The sequence below is a fragment of the Lolium rigidum genome, chromosome 1 (genome assembly GCF_022539505.1).
Source record: "Lolium rigidum isolate FL_2022 chromosome 1, APGP_CSIRO_Lrig_0.1, whole genome shotgun sequence".
Taxonomy (NCBI): domain Eukaryota; kingdom Viridiplantae; phylum Streptophyta; class Magnoliopsida; order Poales; family Poaceae; genus Lolium; species Lolium rigidum.
Genome location: NC_061508.1, coordinates 64,070,042 through 64,080,042, shown reverse-complemented (window position 1 = coordinate 64,080,042; position 10,001 = coordinate 64,070,042). Strand labels below are relative to the sequence as shown.

General features: G+C 42.7%; 1 non-coding gene across 1 annotated transcript; it reads left to right on the top strand.

The window, feature by feature from the left end:
• The first annotated feature begins 8,082 nt into the window (after window positions 1-8,082).
• On the top strand, window positions 8,083-8,169 carry TRNAM-CAU. Its single transcript is given in 2 exon segments — window positions 8,083-8,120; window positions 8,134-8,169. It is a non-coding gene; the product is annotated as a tRNA-Met (tRNA).
• Window positions 8,170-10,001: the final 1,832 nt, after the last annotated feature.

The following is a 10,001-nucleotide window of genomic DNA, read 5'->3' as shown; positions in this document are numbered from 1 at the left end:
GAATCAATACTATTCTTAGGCAGAGATAGCAACCAATCTTTAGCTCTTCCTCTTAATGAGAAAGGAAACAATTTTAATTTTATAATGTCACCATCTACATCTTTATATTTTTGCATTTCACATAGTTCAACAAAATTATTGAGATGGGCAGCAGCATCATCGTAACTAACACTGTAAAATTGCTCTCGCATAACAAGATTAAGTAAAGCAGGTTTAATTTCAAAGAATTCTGCCGTAGTAGCAGGTGGAGCAATAGGTGTGCATAAGAAATCATTATTATTTGTGCTAGTGAAGTCACACAACTTAGTATTTTCAGGGGTAGCCATTTTAGCAATAGTAAATAAAGCAAACTAGATAAAGTAAATGCAAGTAAACTAATTTTTTTGTGTTTTTGATATAGCAAACAAGACAGTAAATAAAGTAAAACGAGCAACTAATTTTTTTGTGTTTTGATATAATGCAGCAAACAAAGTAGTAAATAAAATAAAGCAAGACAAAAACAAAGTAAAGAGATTGAGAAGTGGAGACTCCCCTTGCAGCGTGTCTTGATCTCCCCGGCAACGGCGCCAGTAAAAGAGCTTGATGGCGTGTATTTCACACGTTCGTTGGGCAACCCCAAGAGGAAGGTATGATGCGCACAGCAGCAAGTTTTCCCTCGAAAGAAACCAAGGTTTATCGAACCAGGAGGAGCCAAGAAGCACGTTGAAGGTTGATGGCGGCGGGATATAGTGCGGCGCAACACCAGGGATTCCGGCGCCAACGTGGAACCTCGCACAACACAACCAAAGTACTTTGCCCCAACGAAACAAGTGAGGTTGTCAATCTCACCGGCTTGCTGTAACAAAGGATTAACCGTATTGTGTGGAAGATGATTGTTTGCAGAGAAAACAGTAAAAACAAGTATTGCAAGCAGATTTGTATTTCAGTATTAAAGAATGGACCGGGGTCCACAGTTCACTAGAGGTGTCTCTCCCATAAGATAAAGGCATGTTGGGTGAACAAATTACAGTCGGGCAATTGACAAATAGAGAGGGCATAACAATGCACATACATGACATGATAAGTATAGTGAGATTTAATTGGGCATTACGACAAAGTACATAGACCGCCATCCAACCGCATCTATGCCTAAAAAGTCCACCTTCAGGTTATCATCCGAACCCCTCCCAGTATTAAGTTGCAAAGCAACATGACAATTGCATTAAGTATGGTGCGTAATGTAATCAACAACTACATCCTCGGACATAGCGCCAATGTTTTATCCCTAGTGGCAACAAGCACAACACAACCTTAGAACTTTCTCGTCATCGTCCTGAGTGTCAATGCGGGCATGAACCCACTATCGAGCATAAGTACTCCCTCTTGGAGTTAAAAGTAAAAACTTGGCCGAGCCTCTACTAGAAACGGAGAGCATGCAAGATCATAAACAACACATATGTAATAACTTGATAATTAACATGACATAGTATTCTCTATCCATCGGATCCCGACAAACACAACATATAGAATTACAGATAGATGATCTTGATCATGTTAGGCAGCTCACAAGATCCAACAATGAAGCATAATGAGGAGAAGACAACCATCTAGCTACTGCTATGGACCCATAGTCCAGGGGTGAACTACTCACTCATCACTCCGGAGGCGACCATGGCGGCGTAGAGTCCTCCGGGAGATGATTCCCCTCTCCGGCAGGGTGCCGGAGGCGATCTCCCGGATCCCCCGAGACGGGATCGGCGGCGGCGGCGTCTCGCAAGGTTTTCCGTATCGTGGCTCTCGGTATCGGGGGTTTCGTCACGGAGACTTTTTATAGGCGGAAGGGCAGGTCAAGAGGCGGCACGGGGGCCCCACACCACAGGGCCGCGCGGCCAAGGGGGGCCGCGCCGCCCTATAGTGTGGCCCCTCCGTGGCCCCTCTTCGTCTCTCCTTCGGACTTCCGGAAGCTTCGTGAGAAAATAGGCCCCCGGGCTTTGATTTCGTCCAATTCCGAGAATATTTCCTTACTAGGATTTCTGAAACAAAAAACAGCGAGAAAACAACAACCGGCACTTCGGCATCTTGTTAATAGGTTAGTTCCAGAAAATGCACGAATATGACATAAAGTGTGCGTAAAACATGTAGGTATCATCAATAATATGGCATAGAACATAAGAAATTATCGATACGTCGGAGACGTATCAGTATGCCAAACATACTAGAACCTCTTATGTGAGTAAGGGGATCAGAAGTATCTCTCCGTTTGTGTTGGTTCATTCTGATGTATGGACATGTCCAGTGGTATCTATAAGTGGCGCAAAGTATTTTGTAACCTTTATTGACTGTTACTCACGGATGACTTGGATCTACCTCATGCGACACAAGGATGAAGTGTTCCCGTGTTTCAAAAAATTCTATGCTCTTGTGCAGAATCAGTTCAATGTACAAATACAAGCTATTCGCACTGACAATGGTACGTAATATGTTAACAAAATATTTGGTGCTTTCATGTCCGAGCGGGGAATCTTGCATCAAACATCATGTCCGGATACGCCTCAACGGAATGGTGTGGCTGAAAGGAAAAATCGTCACATACTCGGAGGTTGCTCGGGCCTTAATGTTCACCATGAATGTGCCTAAATTTCTCTGGAGTGAAGCTGTCCTGACTGCAACTTATTTGATCAACCGTACGCCATTGAGGGTGACAGGTATGAAATCACCATGTGAATTAATTCTGAAGGATAATACATTTGTTGTTCCTCCAAAATTATTTGGATGCACATGCTTTATTAGAGATCACAGGCCCTCAATGAGCAAACTGGATCCTCGAGCTCTGAAATGTATTTTTCTCGGGTATTCTTCTGGACAAAGAGGTTACAAGTGTTGGAGCCCTTCAGAACGAAGGACATTTGTGAGCATGGATGTCACTTTTCGGGAATCTGAACCATTTTATGGAGAGAAGACTGATCTGAGCATATTATTCGAAGATCTTGACCATTTTCCAGCTCACGGGACTGGTCAAGAGGGGGAGAGTGAACTGATGCAGGGGGAGACAATCTCAGAACCACAACCTCAACCAATAGTGGGTCTCATTCCAGGAAGACAGGATGGAGATGGAGAAGGCCAGAATTTACCGCAGAGATGGAGAAGGCTGAATGCGGAAAAAATCTTCAAGTTTATAGTAGAAGACAGGTGGGTGCGCAACATGTTCAGGTGGAGCAACAAGAGTTACAAGTTGAACATCAGGACAACTCTGAGATCGTTTCATCGAGTGAAAGTCAAGTTGACCGGGACTCGACAACGATGGGAGAAGGACAAATGGATCTACCAATTGCTTTAAGGAAAGGAACTCGGGCTTGTGTTGGGAGACTACAGAAAAAGTATGATGAATGCGACATAGGCAACTTTGTGTCATATGAAGCCTTGTCTCCTTCCTACAAAGCATTTGTTGCTTCCCTACAGTCATTCCAACTGACTGGAAGGTAGCAAAGGAGGACAAAAAATGGCGTGCTGCCATGTTGGAAGAACTACAGGCATTGAGAAAGAACAAAACTTGGGAGTTAGTAACTCTTCCAACAGGAAAAAGGGCTGTCTGTTGTAAACGGGTTTACACTGTGAAACAAAATGCACAAGGAAAGATTGAAAGATACAAGGCAAGGCTTGTGGCAAGAGGGTACACCCAGACCTATGGCATCGATTATGATGAGACCTTTGCACCAGTGGTGAAGATGAACACATTGAGGATTTTGATATCATGTGCAACAAATTTTGGGTGGCTGTTACACCAACTTGATGTTAAGAATGCTTTTCTACATGGAGATCTGCATGAAGAAGTTTACATGGAAATTCCACCTGGCTTCTCTTCAGCTGAAACCACAGGCAAGGTATGTAGACTGAAAAAATCTCTTTATGGACTGAAACAGTCCCCGAGAGCTTGGTTTGACAAATTCAGGCGCGCGATCCGTGACATGGGATACGAGACGAGTGCAATGGGGACCATACAGTGTTTTATAGACATTTTAAAGGAAAGATTACTATTCTTGCGGTGTATGTGGATGATATCATTATTACCGGGGATGACGAAGGAGAGATAGCAAGGCTAAAGAAGTGTTTGATCGAGTAAGGCCTTTGAAGTAAAGGATCTTGGCCGACTAAAGTACTTTCTTGGTATAGAAGTGGCCAGGTCAGCAAAAGGAATAGCTCTGTCTCAAAGAAAGTATACTTTGGATCTTCTCAGTGATGTTGGTATGCTGGGCTGTCGTGCAGCTTCAACCCCAATCGATCAAAATCATAAAGTGACAGCACAATCAGGGGATCATGTGGATAAAGGGGGATATCAGAGACTAGTTGGGAGGCTGTTGTATCTATGTCATACACGACCAGACATTGCCTTTGCTGTGAGTGTAGTGAGCAGATATATGCATGAGCCTAGAAGTGAACATCTTGAAGCAGCCTACAGAATCTTGCGATACTTGAAAGGAACTCCAGGAAAGGGCTTGTGGTTCAAGAGCAACGAACATCTTGATGTCGATGGATACTGTGATGCTGATTGGGCAAGTTGCCTAGATGACCGAAGATCAACTTCAGGGTATTGTGTTTTCCTTGGAGGAAACTTGGTGTCATGGAGGAGCAAGAAACAACAAGTGGTTTCCAAATCAACGACTGAAGCGGAATATAGGGCCATGTCTCAAGGGCTGAGTGAAATGTTGTGGGTAAGGAATCTGTTAAGTGAACTAAAGGTGTTGAAGAATAGCTGCATAAATGTATGGTGTGACAATGTGTCTGCTATTAACCTAGCACATAACCCAGTGCAGCATGACAGAACAAAGCATATTGAGATAGACAGATTCTTCATCAAAGAAAAACTCGATGATGGGATCATTAAGATAGAGCATGTCAGTTCAGCGCAACAAATTGCATATTGCTTAACCAAAGGTTTGGGAACCAGAGAATGCAACCTGGCATGTGACAAGATGGGAATGATAGATATCTATCACCCATCTTGAGGGGGAGTGTTGAAGAGGTATTGGGCCTGGCTGTGTGTCTTACCTACTTGGCCCATGTGGCCCATGTTAGAGAGTGTTCTGAAGATGCTTTATAAGGGACTCGTTCCCTTCATCCTGACCTAGCCGCCACAGCTCTTAGAGCATTCAGGTTAGACACTATCTCTTTGTACATCACCACACTACCCAACAAACACAATTCAAAAAAATGTTTCCTAGCCATATATCCTAATATCCCAAAAGAAACTGTAATCCTTGGGAACAAACTGTGTTGGTACTACATACTTGATCCTGATAGAAACTTGTTAATTAAGAACTAGATATTTCCACTCTATAACACAGCCAGCTGCTGTCCTAGTTGGCTAGCCACAGATCCTGAACTCCCGAGTTCGAGCTCTCGACCACGTATTGATGAAACGCTTAGTTGACAACTTGGGTCGTCACAACTTCATCCGATTCATCGGGTGGAAACCGAGCAAATCTGAACCTGGTTTAATATTTTTTATCTTCCTTTTTCTCTCACGGTTTGCCGCTGCTACTACCAAATCTCGACTGGTTCCGCCGCCTCTCTCGAGTTGGTGTCCTAGTTGGCTAGCCACGGATCCCGAACTCCCGAGTTCGAGCTCTCGACCACGTATTGATGAAACGCTCCGTTGACAACTTGGGTCATCACAACTTCATCTGATTCATCGAGGTGAAAACTGAGAAAATCTGAACCTGGTTTAATATTTTTTATCTTCCTTTTTCTCTCACGGTTTGCCGCTGCCACTACCAAATCCTGACTGGTTCCGCCGCCTCTCTCCCTGCTTCAGTGCTTCTCCGCCTTTCGGCCTCTCCCAAACTCCACCTCCGACGAATCCCCAGCCCTTCTCTCCCCCTCCAGGAGGAAGAGTGAAGCTGCACGGACGCGGCGGAGAGGAGATAAAACAATTACCACAGTACCTAAGAAATCTGAGCTGTCATTACAAGCTGCCAGTAGAATTGCTAGCTCAGGGGACTCATAAGTTTCCTTGTCTACGTTGGGCATCTGGGTGGAAGGTAAAGGTTTAGTTGGCAACTCGCTAATATTGTCTCAAAGTGACTATTGATTATTAGGTTATTGAGTTATTGCTGATTGCTGAAGTACCTATCTATTGTAGGCTTGTATTGTTTTTTAACCTCACATTGTGTCATCTTGTTTGTAATATGTAATCAGGATCTTGTCTTTAACATCACATTGTCGAGTTATTACTTAAGAACAATTTCATTCATCTTCTTTCTTTTCTTATTTGTAGGAATGAAGTTAGCAGTATCAAACCATATGCATCAAGCTTGCCTGTTGATACTTGGTGAGTTGCAACTTTTATATGATTAACAGGCTAGTCGCAAGTTTTCTTATTTTATAACTTTCGTGATATATATCTGTTGCCAGTTGCAAGCAAGTTAGTTTTGCAGTCATCGCGCAACGGGTAGTGGTGCAGTTGGCTGGCACGCAGGTCTCATGTCTAAAGCGTGAGTGATTCATTCCTCTTGAGCTGGTACGTGACGAAACTTTTCCTGGACTCTTGTTTGTCTGTTTCTTCTCAGGTGGAACTCGTAGCATGTATGTCTAATGGAATTATAGAAACCTCTGGCCAAAATGCGCAATTCACATACCTTTCTGAATCCTTTGGTTTCTGTTGTGCCAAATCTGTATGCAGTGGTCCTTGTTGTGTACCGTGCATACAATCTTCTGATATTCATGGCCATATGGCTTTATTTTACAAACCCAAGATGTTCATTGTTGCTTCCTCCAAGAGTCTAGTTTGTTGGGGCCGTTTGATTGAGTCAAGTTGGCTGTGATCAGAACTGTTTAGTTTCAGGTTTGCTGTTGTAGTGGGTTCACTGGTGGGTTGTGGTGTGCAAGGATGGAAAACTCTGTAGTGTAACGGTTTCGTTTAATGAAATAGGGGATGATCCCTTTTATCTAAAAAAAAGTTGTCTGTGACTATCATGGTTGCTACTGGCACCTAGCCTAGCTTGTGTGAGTAATGGAACCTGTGCCCTGTGTTCTTCAGAATGGAGATATCTCACCCAGCTGTTTCAGGGAGCGTTGTTTAACTGAATGGGAAGAAACACATATCCATAGGAAAGTCGTGTTGCAGGTACTACAAAGATATTCAGCCACAGATCGAGGCACATGTGTACTGGTCTGGATTTTGCATATAGCAGATATTCGCTTCTGTTGCTGCTAACAAAAGAAGAACATCACCGAGGTTCCTGACTTCAACACCACGTGTGAGCTATATGACCGCTATATGACCCATCAACAGTGATGTTCTTCTTTCGCAACAAGCACATCATGATTGATCTTTGGACGGCAAACAACAACCATGTCAACTGGGCAATAAAAGACAAGCAGGAGTTTGTCAACATTGTGGAGACTGTCTACAGAGGAGCTCGTAAGGGCCGTGGTCTGGTGATTGCGCCCAAGGACTACTCCACCAAATAGTATTAAGTTGTTTTGCGCCTGGCAGCCCATGTGTAATTTCTGGCCTAGTAGATTCAGTATAATGCCAGGCTGCCAGTACTCAGGCATGTGCCCCTAGATGTGATGTCTGTCAATCTCAAAAAGTGTTGCGTAACTACATATCGGTATCTTGAATATTGATATGTCATAAACCTGTAATCCTTGGAAACAGGACCTGTTGTCCATTGGTATGACTGATGAAACAGATTGTTGATCTAATTCAATGTGAATTGCTGAATTCTAGTGCTTGGATTATCATGCTGGTAGAAGGGCACTGCTCTTCTTGTATGTCTTGTGTCGCGCTGAAGGCTGAAGCAGGGTTGATATAATACATGAAGTTACACTAGAATTGACAAAACTTGAATTTCCTCATGATTATGTTTGGTCTTGCATAGTGATGTCATGTTATATGAACCGCAGAGGAAGTCCTCGATTTGATGCAGCTAGAGGCGTTAAAAGTATGTACTCCGTATGTCAGTACGAATGCTCACGAGATTAATTCAGCTGCAGTCGTTAGAAATACTCCTATTCATGTCAGCATGAATGATCCATAAAGAAAACCATCCACTCTGGTACAATCAATAAAGATAGCCTGTTTCGCTGTTTTAGCACAAGGGGGTGGTGGCGCAGTTGGCTAGCGCGTAGGTCTCATAGCTAATGCGAGTGATCCTGAGGTCGAGAGTTCGAGCCTCTCTCACCCCAAAAACCAGTGCCCTTGTGACAACTTGGGTCGTCACATTGCCACCTGAATCTTCAGGTGACATCGAGCACCTCTGAACTTGGCCTCTTTTTTTATAAATTTCACCTGAGCAACTCTGAACTTGGCCTCTTCGTTCCATGTTTTACTTAATTGATGTTCGAGCCTATGATTTGCGGCTAACAACAACTTTATAAGCTGGTGATCTGATGTGCAGTTCTGAGGTCCAATTTATTGTGTTGCTGTTACCATCTGTAGTTGACTTATAGACAAACTACACTTCAATTCCTCCATGTTTTACTTAATTGATGTTCTGACTTCTGAGCCTATGATTTGCGGATAACTACAACTTTATAAGCTGGTGATCTGATGTGCAGTTCTGAGGTCCAATTTATTGTGTTGCTGTTACCATCTGTAGTTGACTTATAGACAAACTACACTTCAATTCCTCCATGTTTTACTTAATTGATGTTCTGAGCCTATGATTTGCGGATAACTACAACTTTATAAGCTGGTGATCTGATGTGCAGTTCTGAGGTCGAGAGCTCCAACCTCTCGCACTCGCCTCAACAATTACCGGTATATATGGCGGTAATTGAATCGTCTTGCTCTAACAAAGATGCATACCGTATTACCGTTACATCACTGCAAGGACAGGCGCGGCGGCACGCCAAGCCAGGAGTTGAAGAACAAAGGATGCTTTGTTGTCAAATTACGACAGTGATGCGGAGGTGTAATAGTAAATGGAAGATAAGCAATGCGTGAAATTACATTGTAATAGTACGTCCTTAGTATGTTTCAGTACATATCATACATCTAAAAGATTAAAAGCAAACAACTGAAGGCAACGTCTCAAGCGCTGTCTCATTGGTAATGTAGAGATCTCCTGCGGCTACCCTTGCAAGTTCAGACCGGACGGACTCGTCGGTGCCGTGCTTGGCGTGTTCTGGCTCCTCTTGTTGGGTCCTTGGCCTCTACTATTCATTGAAGTGGGTGGTCCAAGCGGTGCTCTCCATTAAATTTCTGTTCAAATATTCTTTCAAACAAATAATGATGCCTATAGTTTGCCATTGATGCGTTCAAAGTGATCCAAAGTGGTGTTTGTGGGCTTGTGGGCATATCTCATATTTCATACAAAGAAATCATCAAATTTCTACAAAGCAAAAGCAATAGTGTCAAAGATATGAGCAAGGAAGTGATTAATAGAAGTATTTATGTTCTCAAATCATGTATATTTTAAAACATACATGGTGTATCCTGCAAATTTCCTTTTATTGTAGGTTTGCCATTTCTAACATAATTGGTTAGATACATACAAATAACCATGAACTACATGCCATGCGCTAAGAGTAGAGCAAGTCTGCATAACCAGCAAACACAATGACACCCAGAAATCTAAATTAAGCACTTTTTCATTGTCATCTTTCACTGAATAGCTATTTCTATATATCAGCAAATCGTGTGTTCTACACCTGCAGAAATACACCACTTTTCCATGGTCATCTTTCACCGAATTGATTACTGTGCATGAGAGGATATTATTGGGTCTTTTTAAACTAAAGTAATACACTTATTATGCATGGAAGGGTGTAATGTACATAATAGAACATAAAATTGTGTGGCACTGAAAGAACTCCCCTTAGTGAAACATGTGACACTGGAAGAGGACTATTGCCGATTTATTTTGTAGCACTCAAAGAGTACTATTGCTAATTTGTTTAGCTAAACATTGCCAACTCACAACTCATGGCAGCCTGATAGAGCAACACGATATCATATGGGAGCTGGCATTTATATATAACAGAAAAATTTGTGACACTCAAAGAACTCTATCTTG